This window comes from Stegodyphus dumicola, chromosome 8 (genome assembly GCF_044657685.1).
Source record: "Stegodyphus dumicola isolate Sdum_Otavi_A_Nest chromosome 8, ASM4465768v1".
Lineage (NCBI taxonomy): Eukaryota > Metazoa > Arthropoda > Arachnida > Araneae > Eresidae > Stegodyphus > Stegodyphus dumicola.
In genome coordinates, this window is record NC_140775.1 from 42,014,533 (window position 1) to 42,035,072 (window position 20,540).

The following is a 20,540-nucleotide window of genomic DNA, read 5'->3' on the forward strand; positions in this document are numbered from 1 at the left end:
TTCTGTTCAGTGTTATTTAACTGCTGCATATGTTTTAATTTTGATTCCATATAACTTGTTTTTAATTATAAGAGAAAGAAAAATAATTCAATATTGAACACATATTTCGAGTATAACAAAAGTATTTTAAGAAACAACCTGATAAAAATACATTAGTAATTAAAAATATTTAATTTGTGTACAGGCTGAATTGAAATTAAGATGCGGTGGTGTATTTAATTATGGCAAAGCAAACTAGGGCTATCTGCGTAATAGGTGTGATGCTTTCGTGGAGGACTTTCTCAGGGAAACTGGCTCGTATACACGTTACGCATGAGGAAAACCACGAAAACACCCATGCAGCCAGCCCGTTCGCGGGATTCGAACCGAACTACCAGTGTTCAGCGACTTTACCGCTCGGCCGCTGGTAGGCCGAAACTAAGATGTAGAGCAAGTTTATTATTATTATTATTGTGCGTATATGTATAAGAAAATGTATTTTAATTGTTCCATTTTTAATGCATGGAAGGAAGAATAGGATGCCAATATCGAAGATTATTTACTATAGCAAATAATCACGTCAGGATAAATGTTATATAGAAATTTTGGGAGTGTAAGGGATTATAAGAGTACTTTTAGATTATACTGAAAATATACGCACTTCTGCTAAAATCTGAAGTGAATCAGTATGAACTTTTTGAAGTGACTTTTCACTTTAAAAAGAATGTGATAAGTATACTATTTAAAAGTATAATGACGGATATTAAAAAATTTGTAGAATTTTATGGTATTTAAATATGAATTTGTTAAGTCAAATCTTTTTATATATATTTTTGCTTGAGATATGTAATTTAAACTGAAAATCACGATCATATATTTCTCATGGAATGTCAAAGTTCATTTGTATTAAAAAAAGTGCATGAGCAATGAAAATAAATAGAATAATACTTTTTGATTATGTTTTTACCATGGTCTTAGCAGTTATGCCATCATGTGTTCTGTTCAACAAGATTTATTTAGTGCAAACAATACTACGAAAAAATATTGAAAAATACCTTGTTTTACAATATTTATTTCCCTTAATTAACTTAAATATCGTTTTTCATTTTCTAATGCTTTCCTTTACGAAAAGAATTTAATGTTTACAATTATTTTCAGCATTCGTACGAATTCTGTGCATAAAATAAACATTTTCTTCAACAAAATACTTAATCGGAAAGTATATACCCGGTATTTCCGGTGTATCTACCACACATAAAATGATCATTTTGCTTTAGTTTACATTTTTTCCATTACCAAAATCATGTAGCAGACGCGTCGGCCGATGCGTCTTGTCTCCCGGGTGACGTCACTACCAGCAACCAATGGCACGCTTTTTCCGTTCCTGGCCTAACCTTAGTATATTAAAGAACCTTGGGTAGAAGTACAGGAGTTTATTTGAAGCGGTCATATGACTGCTGCTGTCAAGAAGTGAGCGCACAGTTGCAAGTTTGATATGAAATTTTTTCACAGTTTTCCTGAGATGTTTCTGAAAAGTCAATTTTTTTATCTAGAATGAAGTCAACTCAGTCAATTTTTTCATCAAACAGATGTGGTCTTTGTGGTGTTAAATTTGTTTGTCCTTTACGAAAATTTATTGCTTTTGATTTTTCAGTATTAACTGCAGTCCTCTAAAGAGTGAGCCAATTATCTAGATGAAGAAGCTGTTGAAGAAGGAGCTGGACATCCTAGAAGCCTAAGTATAATATAGATCTTTATACCTCGTGCACGGAGTTATGAAAATAACAGGAAACATTTTATGGAAATGGAAAGGTTTCCCCAAAAGGCTTTTTCCTGAAGAATTGTCTTTTCGTGTTAAGTGCTCTGTGACCCCGTGTTAGAAACCTTGGGACAAGGAGGTTAGCGGTTTCACTGCATTGGCAATTAGTAACAATTTTCTTTCTTTTCGAAAGCTAGTGCCATATCCATAACTCTTTTTTAAATTTGTGTCTTTTATTTCTGTACTTTTTAACTCCTGTTTCTGCGAAATTATTTTGTTCGTTTATCTTTATTCCCTGTTGTCTAATCTACGGTTTATTTTTCGTTCTGCCTGTAGAAAGGCTTAACAGGTGCAAAACGAGATATTTCTGTTTCGTGTCTTGTTTTGCATGCGGTGAGCACATTTCTATTTTTTTTCCCCCGTGCTTATATTTCTTAAATATTCATCTGTAAATCGTATCCGTTGGACATAAGAAAGTTGTCTGGGTTCTATGTAATGTGTTAAACATATCGTAGTGTCCTCTTTAATTTCATTTGTTACAACAATTTGTAAGATTTATTTATTTATAATTTTTTTTTTTTTTTTTTTTTTTTTTTTTGTGTTTGTGTGTGCACATTTAGGAACTTGTTGAAATAAGCTAAACCCGAAGCACAGTATTATTTTAGGAACCCGAAATCGGTAAAAGTTTACAATTATGTACCCCTTGTTTTTTGGATATTCTTTTTTGACGTAAGATCGGCGCCAGGAAGGCGCAATTTCAAGATGGCCGCTTCACAAAACCAAAATAAGAAATCAAAGAATTGCACAAACTCTGTGTCCATGCACACATCGATCTGTTTTCACTTAAAAAAAAAAATCCCAGAATTGCACAAACTAGGTACTGCGCACTGCCTTAAATTTGTCCGTGTACACATCAATCTATTTTCATTTAAAAAAAAATCAGGAAGCTAAAACAAAATCGCCAACACCAAAAATTACCAAAAGAACGTTCTATGTATATATAGTGATAGTACACTATACACTATGTACATAGTATACTATGTATAACTCTATATATTTCTTTGAATACCCGTTTACTACTTATCGTATATGTCCCGTTTGGTAAAATCCTAGTATACGGTGCAGCCTTGGCGCGACTTTGAAAATTATCGCCAACACCAAAAATGTTCCAAAGAACGTCTATATATATATACTATACACTATATGCTATGTGTGTATATACATAGTATATATACTGTATAAATAGTATATACTATGTTTAACTATATATTTTCTTTGAATGACCGGTTAACTACTCATCGTATATGTCCCGTTTTTACTGCTCAACATAAAGTAGCCAAATCCCGTGTGCACCGGATACTAGGATTAAACCTCCCGTTTTTACTGCTCATCATAAAAGTCGCCAAAAAGTAGCCAAATCCCGTGTGCACCGGATACTAGGATTAAACCCGAAGGTGCACTCAATTCTACACTAGAGCCCTAAAATCTTCACTTTCATTTTTGTCATAGAAAAAGAAAAATGTTACCGAGACCTTAGAATGGTTGCAAAGGGGGGGGGGTGGCTCCTCTAAAATGTTGTGTACTAGGCGGTAATTAAGCACTGTGTATGCTACAGTATTATATTACTTAACATTTTTAGCAGTAGTAATATGCATATTCAAGTAGTGTTTCCAGTGGCTATAATTTTTTGTGAATATAATAACATAGATGAATGTATTCATGATTGTGGATGTTGAGTTGTATGATGTAAATGTATCATTTCTTCCGTCATCAACAATATAGAAGTATGAACAGTTTGGGAAAACTCTGTCATTACCAATGTGGAAACTTCTTTTTGGTTGCTCGCCGAAACAATATGAATGTTGATAATGTATGTTTTGTATAGATTAGGGTGTGATATGGTTTATGAAACATAGGGAAAAAAGTCATAATTATTTTCTCAAGCTTAGGACTGTTGACCATATCATTTTAGGGTACTTATATATTAACACTACCATCTTGGTACATCTAGCAATTTTTAAAGCCCAAAAAGAAGAATGACTGTTAATTGCAAAAATTTTGTTTTATGCTTTATATATATATATTTTGCATTTTAATTAGGTATTTATATCAATCAATAAGCTAATGTACAAGTGATTTTTCTTTCTTCTGTTCTGGCAAAAATTTCGTTGTAATTGCTCTAAGTATAGCTTCAAAATAATTATTACCTTTATTTTATTATTTTAGAGCAAAATATTGTATTCTTGCACAAATTTTACTGCAGTTTATTCTCTTGCAGGCAAATCCTATGAGGCATACTTTAGAAATGAGTTTTAAAGCAAAAAATATCAGTGTTTGCTTATAAAAAGTGATGGAACTTGGAATACAATAAAAATAGTAGCATTGCTTGTTAACAGTCAAAAGTTATTGTGTCTGCATGGCTGTCAGAGATTAGTTCCCGATTGCATTAATATGTCAGTACCTTTTCTGAATATCACATAGTGTTAAATATAAAAATTTATGTGAACGCTGTATTTTGTGTATCCATTCTGAGAAAAAGGAGCATTATATTGCATAATCATTAAAAATAGTCAAAAGTATGCATACTATATCAAATTATTTACATATGAAAAATCATCAGTGGGTCATAAGCTTTATAACAATGATCCAAAAGTATTCTTTTATTATTTTAACAAATATTAATAAAATGTGTAAATTTAATCTGGGCTGGGTGTATGTTCAATCATCAGATACAATATTTGTGTCAATCAGGAAAATAAGTTTTTTGGATATAATTTTAGTATTGTGTAGATTGGTAATAGTATAGGATTTAATTTCTCGTGATTTTGGAAGCTAAGCAAATTTTAATTTTCTTATGTATCTTCTCTTTTTAAAATGACACAAAAGAACCTGTCATTTCAAAAAATGAATTAACTTTTAAATATAATTTTTCTTTGGGTTTAAGCATTTTGGGAATCATTTTTAATTACGAGTTTGTGGCTGTTAATGATCCAGTCCCATTATCAACAGTTTATAAAAGTGTGATTTTAAAATTTTATATATAGTGTAACCAAATTTCACAGTTTAACAAAGGTTTCCCACTACCACAAATATCATCTGCACAAACAGTTTGTGTTGGCATTTTAATCATATTTGTCAAAAAAAGTTTTGGCATTTGATAGAAAGAGACCTGCTTTAGAACATTGAGAACAGCTTTAGTATTGGTCCTTTTGACAATTTTTTGATTTGGCAACAAACTTCTGTTGCCAAGTTAGACCCAGCTTTGAAGATCGGAAAAAAATGGCAGATTGTAAACAAAATCCGATCTAGATTAAATAACAATCCTAAAAAATAAGCTCTTGATTAGAATAAACAGTCTTTTTCTAATTTTCAACAAATTGCAAAAAACAATCTTTCACTAATTTTCAATATTTCTAGTAACTTCTATGATAAATTCTTGAAACACTGCCGTAAATAAATTTATGTTATGAGTAATGAAATTTACAAAATTATTTTAAATTACAAAATATAATACTATTAATGTATTAAATATTAATATTTTAAGTAGTTAGTTAATATTTATATTATATTAGTATTTAGCTAATATTTTAAATTTAAAAAAGGTTAATTTTTATGTTATGAATAATGAAATTTACAAAAGGTTAATAAGTGCATTTCAAACTAGTATATGTTACTTTAGTTTCTTTTTCATTAGATATTTTCTTTACAAACTTGAATTTTATATTTTCATAAAAATCACTACATGAATGTTTAAATTTAAAATTGACAGTAATCATATAGTAATCAATCTGCCACTTTGGTTTATTTTTTAGGTAGTGGCCTTAAAATTGTTTGAATTATACCTTTTTCCTTTCATTTTATCAAACATTTGGATTTAGAAATAGCATTTAGTGGTGCCATCTAGGAAATAAATAACTAAAAGTGGCAGATTGCATAGTGCACCATCTGCAAGTTCTGAGACAGATATTCTTCTTCACAAATGATCATAACTGGGGTAAAAAAACTAGGGATGCAATTCCTAGGTATCATGGATTTGTTGTGCAAGAGGATTCAGCAGGTTCTTCTGGGAACGATAGAAGGAGAAGGATTTCTTCTTGCTGCATGACAGGTCTAGAGTTGAGGTGTAGTTTTTAGCAAAAAGTGTGTACCAGTTCATAGCCATTCTCCATATTCACCTAATTTGATGCTAAGGAACTTTTCCGAAAATGAAAATCAAACAAATGAAAACTAGTAATCACTCCCTTTCTGAACACCAAATTTTGTTTATTTTTTGTAAAAAGCCCTTTTTGCTGAAGCTGATGCATTTAGCAGTGAAATTGGTTAATTAAATAAACAGTCAGTTTTAATTACAAATCTAGGATAACTCCCAGGGCTGTGGAGTCGGTAGGGAAAATGACCGAATCTGACTCTGGAATTTTAAAGACTCCGACTCTGACTCCCTCATGTATATACAGTACAAAGTCCGTACAGTACAGTACTCGTCGGGACTTCGGTGATTCCGGATAAAGGTTTTTCCGGATTATAGATCATCAATTTAAATATGGTAAGATGGCATGCAGAAATTATACAATTAAAAATATGAAACCGTAATTTATGAAAAAAAGAGCAATTATGATCTAAAGGGTATCAAATTATACAAAAAAGCTTAATATTTATTTGTTTACTTTATTAAACATTTCTTTCAATGTGTTAATGCGCATGCATAAACATTAAACACACATGCGTAAAGCATACAAAAAAAAAAAAAGTTTGTGGCTTTGAGGTCCGGATTACAGACTTTGTACTGTATATGTAAACATATACACATGGGTTGCAGCTTATTTTTTTAATATAAAAGAAGTAATAAATGCTACAGAAAAAAAAAAGTGATTGCATAGCAAATTATTTATATTAATTAGCATTTATTATGAAATGGAGAAACTGGCATTAGTTATTTCTAAGAAACTTCGGCAAGATCTTTGTTGGAGGGCCATAGATCCGATTTGATAAACTTCAGAGCTGAGAAGAGTCTTTCCACACTAACTGGAGTAGGAAGAAGACTGTTACTGTTAGGGCTACTTCTTTTAACTTTTCAGGATAGATTTTTTATAAGATCTAAAAGCGGTGTCTTGTAAGCGCAATCATATTTCTCTATTTCTTCAAAGGCCGTGTAGAAATCTTGTTTGTATTTTTAAATTTTTGTATCTAAATGCTCTTGGTTCTTTATTTTCATTCGCTTTGCCTTAGCCTTTTCAATATTTCTCAAAATCTAATTCATCACTGGAAGAGGATGATAGAGACTCAGTTGCAATGTCTGCTGTTTGACTGTCCTGTTTCAAATTCTCCAATTGTTCTGAGAATAATTTTATTCTTAGTGAAAGTTCATAGGTGGCCTTCTTTGCCTTTTTAATTTGTTCATCATCCTAGAAAATTCAGTGTTTCAGATCTACATATATTGAACCCAGCAAGATCTCATTGTCTAGCAAACTAGTTTCTCTTTTCTTCATTGAGGAAATGATTCCTACTGCAATAAACCCATCATTTCAGAAAGGACAAAAATTCCATTTTTTCTTTCTCGCCTCCTGTTAATTTTTCAGATTGCAGCTTTTTTGTGGCTATATACGGTATAGAAAGAAGAGTTTCCAATTTTGCAAGATCATTCCACAGTCTTTCTGTTAAGCCCTGTTCACATGCAACGCTCCATCGCACAGCTGCCGTTAGCAAGAGGAGAAAAAGGAGACATGAAAGAGTTTTGTCTTTAGGACCCGTTCAGAAGACCACCGTCTTCCTTCCCTTTACACCTAAGCTTCTGTGAACAATCATGTCTCCGAATTGGCCGATTTCTAATACTGTTTACACATTTTTTACGTTGTTGTCTTTAGGACCTGTTCAGAAGACCACCGTCTTCCTTCCCTTTACACCTAAGCCTCTTTGAACAATCATGTCTCTGAATTGGTCGATTTCTAATACTGTTTACACATTTTTTACGTTGTTTACTGTTGTTAATTTTGTAATCTGTACTTTTGCAACTGGTACCTGAACTTTCGTAATGGTTCCTGAAAAATATATGCTTTTTAATTATTATTATTATTATTTTATAAGCTGTTATTTAGTTCACTCTTGCTGCTTGTCGCTATTTTTAAAAGATGATCATGGATTTTTAAACTGCTTCCCGATAAGATATAGAACTCAAACTTTGTACATACTGCTTGTGGATGTGGTGTCATGCTTTTGATTTTTAGAGGAGTAGATTTTTTCAAATTTAAAGTTGAAACGATTTTTTTGCAAATATTACCAAATAAACTGAGAATCTCAGAATATTATAGTTTGCATCATAACACACTGTGGAGGAAAAAAAATTAAATGAAATTTTTAGCGTAATTTTTTAAAAATATATTTTGGGAGAATTTTTGAAAATCTTTCATATTTTTAGACTTTTTGACACGCATTAATTTTGAAATTTCATATTTAAAAATATATCGTTTACAAACTTTCGACATTTTCACAGCTTATAAAACAAACTTTTCGTATTTAAAAAAAGTGATAAAGGAAATTAATTGGATGATTTTTTTACTTTTTTAAAAGATATGCAGTGAAGCAGAATGGGAAATGTTGGTTCTTCTTGGGCATCAATTCGAAACATCGGTTTCAAAGTAATAATCTCATTATACCACAGTATTTTTATGACATTATTTATACTACAGTCAGAAGTCGTTAATTCGGACACCCATAATCCGGAATGATCTATAACCCGGACCTCAAAGCTACAAAGGTATTAGGCGCATGCATTGAGTTGACGCATGCACCTAATACCTTTACGTCTGCGAATATGCGTGTGCGTGTGCGCAAAATACGTTTACGAATGCGCGCTTAATGTATAACGGACGGTATAAGCTAAGCTAAAATTATCTAATTCAATTAATGTTGCAGATTGCGTTGTTCCTTAATCTTCGAATTGGATTTGGCTTATTATTTTTTGCAGACTGTTAGAGCAATTTTATAAAAGTAAGCCTGAACTTTCGATTATCTCAAATAGAATTTCTGATATATATTTACTAATATGTAAAGGATCTACAAAGTGAAAGTATGTTTCGAAGTCCATTAAACAAAAAGTGGAATTGCTGCAAAAAATGGATAAAGGCATATCCTTTGTTTATCTAAACTTTAACGTTTGTTTATCTATACTTTGTTTATCTTTAACGTGGCGGCGGCGTGCAATGAATTGGAAGTTGATCTGTCAGCACTATCCTTATCTTAAGGGCAGATGTTTTTATTTTATTTGGCTTATAATTGCTTACTCAATGTAGTATTTCATCTCGATGTACTCCGTCTTTGATATGATTTAAATGAAATGCCTCGTCATTATAATTCGCTTCCGATAGCGAAGAAAGTGCCAGAGGTTATTTAAAATGAAAAAATTTCGATTGACAAATTAGTCAGTATTCTCGACACAGCAACTAGGACTTGAACAGCAGAATTTTGTAACTAAACAAGAAATTATGTCTGTTTATAGAATTAAAGAGAATGTATTATCACATAAAAAACGAAGCAACTTTAACTACTTACATTGAAAGAAATGTTTAATAAAGTAAACAAATAAATATTAAGCTTTTTTTTTTTTTGTAAATTTTGATACCCTTTAGATAATAATTGTTCTTAATTTCATAAATTATGGTTTCATATTTTTAATTTTATAATTTCTGCATGCCATCTTATCAGATTTAAACTGATGATCTATAATCCGGAATCGCCGAAGTCCCGACAAGTCTGGATTAACGACTTTTGACTGTATATAAGTTGTTATTGTTGCCACTTTTTAGTTCAGCGTGAAATTGGAGATATTTCTGTGTTAACTTTATCTTAAGATGCGTTTTGTATTTCTTGTGTTTAACATTCTTATTAGATTGAAGCATAACTACTGATTATACATAGTGATATTCTAAACACTTGTACGAGTATTTCTGTAGAAAATTCCAGAACTTTGAAGTGTGTCAGTTGATAAAATAAATATAATTAAGCTATCATCGGATTTGAGTGCAATGACAATCATTTACGAACTATTATCAATCTATTACAAACCTGTACGCACGCAGCAATATTATAATTAATTAATGTATTAAAATTGTTTTGAACATGTTTTACAAAACAAAAACAGGTGAAGAAAAATTTTGCTTGTGTTTTATGATTTTTTTGCAATTTTTCTGGCCACATAAGGTTTTAAAAAAAGGTTTGTAATTTATGTTTATATTTACCAGTTGAATACTTGGTTTGATTTATATATATATGTGTGTGTATTGAAATTCAGTAATAAAATTTTAAAGATTTGAAATGATTAAATGTCTATTTAGACAGTTTGTGTTCTTTAAACTGCAAATGCAAACTGAGAAACCTTTTGCATTTTTTTCAATAAATCCTTTTACTTAAAGTTCTGAAACATATACAGGTATGGGCTAAATTATTTATTATTTTTACTGCTTATTTAAAAGTGTATACTTTGTAGAAACAAGGATGGGTTTTGCAAAATACTGAAAAGAAAAATTATTTGAAATGAAAATGTGACTGAGATCATATTTGTTTTAAAGATTTTAGATAAAAGTGTATTTTTATTTTTTTCTCAGAAATGAATACATTAATTTCAAAATCATTCCTTGAAATTATTAAGAAAACTCTAATAAATACAATAAAAAAACTAGGGGGGAAACATTGGAAATTGTAGCAGAAGAAAGACATTTTAACTGTAAAATTTTTCTTCAAAAATTTAAATTAAAAAAAATTACTAGCAAAAACTTTTTTCAGCTTAAAATTATTTTGTCTCGCAAAACCGTTTAATAATATTCATAAAAAGTAGATGAAAATGCTTAAATTTAAAAAAAAAATTCATTCAAAAGATACAGAGTCCCTTGTCGGGTTGAAGCCGATATGCACTTGTCTTAACTTTAGTTTTAATTTGAACAATATTTTTGGAATACCTAGCATCAGATAACATTGTCTGTCTTTTTCTATAATTTCTGTATCTTGTACAGTTCTATCTAATTTTTGGGTGCATGCTATCACATCCCCAGACATCTATCAGCACGATTGCTTCGCTGGCAGTCCAGCGAGCAGTAACTAAAATTAAGTGAATCGCGCAGTATAGTACGGGAAATCTCCGCATTTGCCCTGCTCCTGGGAGGTAAGGAACATTCAACCAAGTTCTACCTCCAATTCGGTGAGGCAGTTAATGCTTGTCCCATGTGAATGGGACACGGAAGAATCGGTTTTCGCTACTGGTCGAATCTGCTCTTGTGAACGGGGCTTTAGTGAAACATTAAGGCTATCTACATCTTCTAAAAATGTTCTTAATTCTAAAAATCTCTTTATCATCAAATATGTACTTCCTTATCACATTGCTTGATAAATTAATTACTCCTTTTTCTTGCTCGCTTCCTAAGAATGACATCAATTTTGGGAGTTCTTGCTTCTATTGCTGCTTACTTAAATTTACCAGTGAGATTTGTAACTAAATGAATCAGTGTAATCACTAATGGTAAATATCACATCCATCTTCCTCCCTTATATTTAATTATTAATATGTCAATAAAATAGAAAATAACTACAGGACAAAGTCTGAAATCCAGACGTCCATTATCCGGAATGATCTAAAATTCGGATGTCCATTATCCGGAATGATCTAAAATCCGGATCTCAAAACCACAAACTTTTTTTTATTAATGCTTTATGTATGTGCATTTGATTTTTCCTTCCATAATAAAACATGTGGAGATTTTAACTTAAAAATTCCGATTTTTAATTTCACTTAGGCACTAAATAAAATAACTCGTTATGGAAAAACAATTATTTAAGCATAAATTTGTGAGATTAATAATTTGGCTTTGTAGCTGAGTATCTACTTTGCATACATCTCAAACTGAAACATTTACCTATTTTATATCCCTGACGCTGACCTGGCGAGTCATTATTTATTATATTTTGCTTTCAGCACCGCATGTTTATCAATACATGACAGCTTCAGTAATAACTCATGCAGTGATGTCTAAACTCTTTTTTTTTATATTAGTAATTGAATAACAAGACTATGGCAGTCTTTTATGCTAACATTATGCTTGGCGATGATTATAGATTTTTAAATGGTCTAAGGAACGTTGATGAGGAAAAATTCAACAAAAATTTCTTTTCATATGCTAAAAATAGATTTTGTTAACCCGGGAGGATGAGCGCTGTATTATGTAACACGAGAACGCGCATGGGGTGTCAACACACCCCAAGCAATTAAATGATGTACAAATTAAACATAGTATTACAGTGGAGTAAAAGAATGCATTCTATGTTACTTGCAATATTTATTATATAAAATAGCTTAAAATAATGCTAATTTTAAAATTAATAACAAATAGATAGTTTTTTTTTTTCAGATGCCTAGAATCATTGATTTCTATGAGAAAGGTTTGTTTTTTATTTGTGCATGCAATTATAATCCAAATTATGCAGAATTATTACATGAACAACGAGACCATCAATTAGACCCAAGAAGCATTAGATATTTTGTAATATATGTATGAAGCATCTATTTCACAATGCTCTTGACATGTTTTTTACTCTTCATACATATAGTTTTTGATTGTCTTTTTCCCTTGAGCACATGTAACATCTCCTGTATTATATAATATTTTTTTTTCTTTTTTGTGGTTCATCGAATCATTTTCTGTAAGAAATTCGCCAATTCATAACTGGTATACCAATTGTCTGTGGTAAAGTTTCTTCCAGATTTGTATAATGGAGCTAGGATGCGCTTTGCTATTTCACTAGAACTGCTGACTTTCTTGTACGGCCCATCTGGCTGCTGACATGCGTAACTTTCCATGTTAAAAGCATGAAAGGTTCTAGAATCAACCATAGCATATATCATTATACCATATCTTGCAGGTTTTTTTAGGTATATACTGCTGAAAGGAGCATCGTCCTCGAAAAAGTTCTAGCTTTTCATTCAAAGTCACGTATTCCCCTACATGATATAATTTCTGTCAATTCTTGACAAAATTTTCAAATAAATCTCTTATTGGAGATAATTTTTATCCTTTCCTATAAAATAGTCAGTCACAAGTAAAATAGTCAAATAGTCACAATAGTAAAATAGTCAATTGATCACAAGGAATGTCTTCTGAAGAGTCGCACTCTTCTTCTGATTCAGACTCATGATCACTAAATATATCTTCATTATCTGAATCTTCCAATTCTTCTTCTACAAAACCTTCATCCGACAAAACCTCCTCTAATAATTTTTGAAGTCTTTTCATCTCTTTATCATATGTCAAATGAGGAAAAGATCGAACAGAGCGACTTGCGCACACCATGGCTCACACTAAAAAATTGTAACACGAAAGCATGCATGGGGTGTCTGCACACCCCAAATTATTATTTAAACAACAATAAATGCTCGGAATTTGCCGTTTCCCTTCTAGACGTATAGAACATGATCTTGAAGGTAGCTACTGATGGACCTAAGCATTTCAGATTATAGGGGGAGATTGGCAGCGAATTTTTTTGAGCGTGGGGTGCCGAAACACCCCATGAGCGTCTTCCCGGGTTAATGAAACTCGTAGACCAAAAGATTACATTTAGTGCTATTTTAATTAAGAATAACTGATATGTTATTTACCATAAACCCGGAAGCGGCGGCAGAATATGTCGGCACAGGACTGCAGAATTTAGGGAAGATGAAATTTTTGGAATTTGGGGAAGTACCGAGTGGAAAAATTAAAGTTTTTATGATTTAGGGAAAGCACTTGGATCCAAAGTTTAGGCACAGTGAAAATTTAGAATTTAGGAAAGCACAAGCGCTTTGTAGCTGAATTTAGGACCCGTAGAAACTGCACCAAGCAGTATATGTGGGAGTTTTTTTTTTATTTATTCAGGAGTCGGATTATTTTGAAGCATGTGCAAGAAATAAACGTAGGTATACAGTCAAAAGTCGTTTATTCGGACACCCATAATCCGGACCTCAAAGCTACAAACTTTCTGCGCATGCGTCGCGTTGATGCATGCGCGTAAGACCTTTACCGCTGCGAATTTGCGTGTGCGCGTGCGCAAAATACGTTTACGAAAGCACGTTTAATGTATAATGGATGGGATAAGCTAAGCTAAAATTATCTAATTATCTATTTCAGTTAATGTTGCAGATTGCGTTGTTCCTTAATCTTCGAATTGGATGCGGATTATTATTTTTTGCAGACTGTTAGAGCAATTTTATAAAAGTAAGCTTGAACTTTCGATTATGTCAAATAGAATTTCCGATATATATTTACTAATATGTAAAGGATATACAAAGCGAAAGTATCTTTTGGAGTCCATTAAACAAAAAGTGGAATTGCTGCAAAAAATGGATAAAGGCATATCCTTTGTTTATCTAAACTTTAACGTTTGTTTATCTATACTTTGTTTATCTTTAACGCGGCGGCGGCGTGCAATGAATTGGAAGTTGATCTGTCAGCACTATCCTTATCTTAAGGGCAGATGTTTTTATTTTATTTGGCTTATAATTGCTTACTCAATGTAGTATTTCATCTCGATGTACTCCGTCTTTGATATGATTTAAATGAAATTCCTCATCATTATAATTCGCTTCCGATAGCGAAGAAAGTGCCAGAGGTTATTGAAAACAAAAAATTTCGATTGACAAATTAGTCGGTATTCTCGACACAGCAATTATAGGACTTGAATAGCAGAACTTTGTAACTGAACAAGAAATTATGTCTGTTTATAGAATTAAAGAGAATGTATTATCACATAAAAAACGAAGCAACTTAAACAACTTACATTGAAAGAAATGTTTAATAAAGTAAACAAATAAATATTAAGCTTTTTTTTTTTTTGTAAATTTTGATACCCTTTAGATCATAATTGTTCTTTATTTCGTAAATTACGGTTTCATATTTTTAATTTTATAATTTCTGCATGCCATCTTACCAGATTTAAACTGATGATCGATAATCCGGAATCGCCGAAGTCTCGACGAGTCCGGATTAACGACTTTTGACTGTAGTAAATAACTAAACTAATACAATTCAGGCTTAATTCAGCATGCAATAGAAGGAAGACAAAATTTAGCGAAGCAACTTGGCTTTCGTCACCAATGTTGTGATACACAGCCAATAATGTATAACAGACGCTATTCAGTTAGGCTAAAATTATTCTTACTATTTCTAAGGCATTTCAATTAATGTAGCAGACTGTGCTGCTCTCTGATCTTCTAATTTGATCTAGCTTATTATTTTTTGCAGAATTAGTATTCTTGCAATTTTATTAAAACTAAGCTTGAACTTTCGATTATGTTGAAAAGAGTTTCCAATTCTGGAGTTGCCAAAGGAATGTGGGCGATAAAAAAGCAAAACCATGTTTCCATGTCCATTAATCAAAAAGTGGAATTGCTGCAAAAAATTGATAAAGGCATATCTGTCTCAAAATTATGCAAGGAGTATGGCATTGGAAAGTCCACTGTATATGACACAAGGAAAAAAAAAAAAAAAAAGGAAACATTTTGAATTTTTGGTGGAAGGATCTTAAATAACTTACATCGAAAGAAACATTTAATAAAGTAAATAAATAAATATTAAATTTTTTTTGGTAAATTTTGATATTCTTTAGATCATGTTGTTGTGTTGTTACTGATCTCCATGTCTAGGAATCCTTTAGATCATAATTGTTTTTTATTTCAAAAATTATGATTTCTTATTTTTAATTGTATAATTTCCGCATGTCATCTTACCAAATTTAAATTGATGATCTATTACCCGGAAAAATCCCTAATCCGGAATCGAAGTCCTGATTAGTCGGGATTTCGGACTTTGTACTGTATTTATTAAGGTATATAGTCCATAAATAAAAATAATAACTCAGCTTGTCATTAATTTTTTTCAATTCAGTTTAATTTCATTTCAAATTCAAACTGTCCAACAAAAACTGGAGTTGAAGTTGACCTGTTTTTAGCGACTCCAGCTCCAACTCTGTTTACCCCAAACTCTGCCGACTCCGACTCCACAGCCCTGATAACTCCCCATATTTAATTACAAATTTTGGACTGTGTAGGCCACGATTTTCAACCGGTGGGGTATGCAAAGAAACGAAGGATTTTTAACTATTAAATTAAATACCCCAACATCATGTTCAAGTTCTTTTTATTACTAACCAAGATTCCACTAGTGATTTTTCTTGATTTAGGCAAGAGCTGTAGATAGTAGTTATCAAAAGAATAGTATTTCATATCGTCCCTTGACAAATTTGCCTCAAAAATAAGAAATACATGCATTTGAAATTTTGCCATTTCACTATTTATGCTTGTTATAGTCCACAGAACAATAATAAATTAAGTTTCCAGGCTCTTTCCTTCCATAATAAAACTATCCTTTGTGGAGATTTTAATGCTCATAGCTCTTGCTGGAATTCTAACCATTCCAGGAGGATAATAGAGGACCTAATTAACTCAACCAGACTGGAACTAATCTACTAGAACACGGATATTCCTTCTTATATTCATTATAATGGAAATGGTACAAATCCCGATCTGATTTTAGCTACTGCTGATTTAGCTGGGGATGCAAGAAGGGAAGTCATTTATAATCCCGGTTCTGGACATCACATGATCACGACCAGTTTTGGATTACAAACCTCTTACCCTTTAGTAAATAAAGTGAGAAACAGGTGGAATTTTAAGAAGGCAAAGTGGAAAAACTTTTGCTGGGAACTTGAGACTATCTTTTCCTAGCCACCTAAGTTTTTAAATCCTGAGAGGAGCATCGACAAGGCATTCTCTTATTTTTCTGAATTAATTTTGATGACTACAAAGAAGTGGATACCAAGAGGTAAACAACTGAGGTTCAAGGCTTTCTGGAATGATAGATTGACTGAATTAAAGGGTATATCCATTGAATCCCGAAATGTTGCTGAACAAACAAAAGATCCTAAGGACGTCCAAAGATGGAGAAGTGTAGCCATCCTTAGAAAAGAAATTATTGCGGCAAAGAAAAAATGCTTTAATGATTTCATTACTAATATAGATTATAGAAAGGCCAGAAAAAAGGTTTATAATTTTGTGCATGGAGTGAAAAAGAAAGAGAGCGTTCAGGGAAGAGAACCCATGAAAGTAGGTTCAAAAATACTAACAGATGATCTGGTCATTGCGGATGCTTTTAACTCATTTTATTGCAAAAGACAGCGTTTAAAAAACGATCTAAAGAAGAGCCAAAAGATCCTTAGAAAAACAATTATCGAGAAATTTTCTTCTAGCTCTCGCGGACCTTCGGTTTTTAATAGGGATTCTACTATTTCTGAATTGTGAGGAGCTATTGGACAAATGAAATGTAAAAAAAGTTCAGGCCCAGACAATATCCATATTGAATTTTTAAAGAATTTTGGCGAAAACATTCTGAATGTCCTCCTGAAGCTCTATAATAAAAGTTGGAACTTGACTGTTCCTGCTGCCTGGAAAAAGGCCATCTTGATCCCATGCCTGAGCTGGAAACTACTGGAGCATAGACCCTATACTCAATGTCCAATCAGTAGCAAGAATAATAATCGCAAAGAGGTTCAAAAAAATAACTGAGACTTTACATGTAAACGATAACAGCATAAATCCATGTCGGCAATTTGGGCATGATAAACCCCATAAAGTCAGGCATCCTCTCACAGCTTAATGATTCCATACCTAAAGTCTACGAATCTTCGTCAACATTATGAATAGATGGATATATGATAGCTTTCAAAGGGAGAACTTCATTGAAGTAGTATATGCCAATGAAGCCTATAAAAAGAGGTTATAAGGTGTGGTGTTTAGCAGACTCTAAGACTGGATATATTCAAAAATTTGAAATTTATTGTGGAAAAGAAACTTCTGATAATAAGGATAAAATATTGAGCTTAGGAGAAACAGTAATAACTAAACTAACGGAAGATGTGAAACAGACAGGTCATCTTATAGCCTATGATAACTATTTGACATCTTTTTAGGCTTGCAAAAAGTCTACTTATAAGTGGTCTGTTTTCTGTGGGGACTGTGAGGCCACAAAGGAAGGATCTTCCACCAATTCTGAAGGCTAATAAGAAACTACAAAGAGGGGAATCAGTGTTCCTAAGGAAGGTGTTGCTGCAATAAAGTGGGTGGACAAAAAGGCTGTTACATTGTTGACTACTGCACATAATTCAGCAATTATTACATCTGTAAATCGTACAAAAAAGGATGGTACTAAAACAGAAGTACCTTGCCCTAAAGCTGTTGCCGTATATAACGATATCATGGGAGAGGTTGATTGCTTCGATCAAAGAAAAGAAAGGTACCAAATAGGAAGATCTGTAGAATGGCCATCTTATTTTTTATTTTCTTATTAAACTTGGCATCGAAAATAGTTTTATACTGTGGCAAGGAAGCAAGAGAAACAGAAGTTTAGACCAGCTAACATTCCGTATAGCATTAGCTCGTCAACTAATAGATGGATATTCCTCGAAAAAAAAAAAGGCCGTCCTGCTAGCTTCCAAGCAAAAAGGTGTGCAGTTCCGGATGATGTACGCTTAGTCAGTGTGGGAAATCATATGCCAAAGAAAAGAGGACCCGCTATATGTCTGCAGTATCTAAAGTACCCTTGTGCATTGCAACATGTTTCTCATCTTTTCACGGCAAATAATCGCCTTTAAATTGAATTTTCTCCATGACCATAAAAAGTCCCATGGGAAGTATACTTCCCACCACTAGAATTTAAATGTAAACAAAAAATTTGGCAAAATAGAATATATTTCCTTAAATGCTATTGTTTAATTGATAATAAAGCATAAGAAAATGGGAGAAATTCAAAAGAGAAATAAATGGCCCACGAAAGGGATAAACAAGTTGAAACGGGTTTACCTCAGGGCACAATTATTAGCCCTATTCTCTTTAACAATTTTATTAATGACCTACCAGACATCTTAGAATCAGATGGAATCGTGAACACTGCCCTTTTTGCCGATGATCTTGTCGTATGGGCCAGAGCTAAAAAAAAGATCAAGATGGTAAACCGAATCTTAAACTTTGTGCTCCAGAAACTTGAGGAATGGTGTTCTGCTAATAATATGAGAGTTAATCAGGAGAAGACTACTTGTCAGTTTTTCTCTCTCAACAGACAACACTTTACTCCTAGACTAATGTATGAGAAGTCGGTTTTGCAGCAGACAAATGGTGCCACCTATCTTGGCTGTATTTTTAACACGCGCCTAACCTGGAGAAAGCATGCTGAGCATGTAGTTGCTCATGCTTTCTCCAGGTTAGGCACGTGTTAAAAATACAGGCGGAGCATAGGTTACCTATCATTAAACACTTAGCTGGTGTTAAATGGGGTTGTGGTAGAGAGACTCTCAACTCGACGTATAAAATGTATGTTTGACCAATACTACATTATTGATGTGAGATATTGATCTCGGCTACACGAGATGTGATACAACGTCTGGAGGTCTTTCAAAATCAGGCACTGCGCATTATAACCAGGGCTGTTAAAACGACTCCCATTCTGGCAATGTAGTTGGTATCGGCAAAGCCAACCAGTGACAAACCTGATTCAGAAAAATGCTTTCATCCTTTTCCAGAGACTTATTCGTCTACCAAGTAACCCTTATTGGAGGGATTATGATTATAATAAACAATGAAATCTGAAGACACAAAATGGCTTTCTGCAGTGTGTCTCTCGTGTAGAACAATACAATCATTTAAGAACACTGAAACCGGCACTGCTGTTTTTGCTAAATCTGTTGGATTATAGTTTCTTTGATGTGCGGTTGGACCTGGAAATAAAAGTTGATAAGAAAGAAATGAGTCCAGAGCAAATAAGAACTATAGCTTTGGAAACAATTAAGCAATGTTTTCCGGCTGAGGAATGGATACATGTATATATGGATGGCTCTTTGACCGATAGGATTCAAGGGGCTGGAGCTGGAGTTTTTAGCAAGCTTTTCAGTTTCTACATACCTGTATGGGCTTACTCCACTCTTTTTGATGGAGAACTGAAAGTCATTCATGTAGCTCTCCAGCAATTATCATTGAGACAGAGCTCATTCAGGAGGGCTGTTGTACTGTCTGATTCGACTTCAGCAATGCAGGCCATCTCCTCTTACCAAGAGTGTAAGAACACATGCGTTCAACAGTGTTAGGAAGTCATAAAAGAACTTTCCCACAAGATATCGTTTCAATGAGTACTTTCACAGTGCAGTATTTATGGTAATGAGATGGCTGATATGCTTACGAAAAAGGGGGCTACGGTTCTCCAAAAGCCAAAAACGAGTGCAAGCCTCCATTCTACTAAGCTTCTGACATCCCTAATATATCAAAAGACTTTTAGAGATTTTGCTACTCGTACTATTGAGGGCAAGCCTTGGAGTGTTCTCTCATCAGAGCTTTGTTCAAGGTCAGTAGCCAATCATAGACTTTAGCAAAGTAATCCGCTTTTATAGCCATAGATAGTCTTTTAGCCATAGACATAATAAAATTTGTCATAAATGATGTTTTTAACCTTTTGAGGCCGGGGCTTTGGTAGCAGTAAAAGCTACCAAAGGACGGGGAATCTTGAACCGAATGCTTTCCAACCTTTAAGAAATAACCTCCTATTTGCAACAAAGATTCTTGTGTGTAGTTTAATGGATTCTCAGAGGGGTGCCTCTATGTCACAAAAGGAAGACCTTTGAAAGAGATAAGTGGTTGAAACCCTAGGGACGTCAAATTTGACATTTCACCCCACTTTTCAGCCTGGAAAATGGGAGAAAAAGACATGGCCACTAAAGTGGACAACCCCGTCTTTTCAAAGATAGGAAT

At 33.0% G+C, this 20,540-nt stretch overlaps 1 protein-coding gene across 3 annotated transcripts in view; it reads left to right on the plus strand.

The window, feature by feature from the left end:
• The first annotated feature begins 2,060 nt into the window (after nt 1-2,060).
• Nucleotides 2,061-20,540, plus strand: part of LTV1 (LTV1 ribosome biogenesis factor) — a 58,973-nt gene continuing 40,493 nt past the window's right edge. Inside the window, exon 1 of one of the 3 annotated variants that reach the window (XM_085821782.1) lies at nt 2,061-2,131. The gene's annotated coding sequence lies outside the window, so the exon portion shown is untranslated. The other 2 variants (XM_085821781.1, XM_085821783.1) reach the window with 2 other exon arrangements.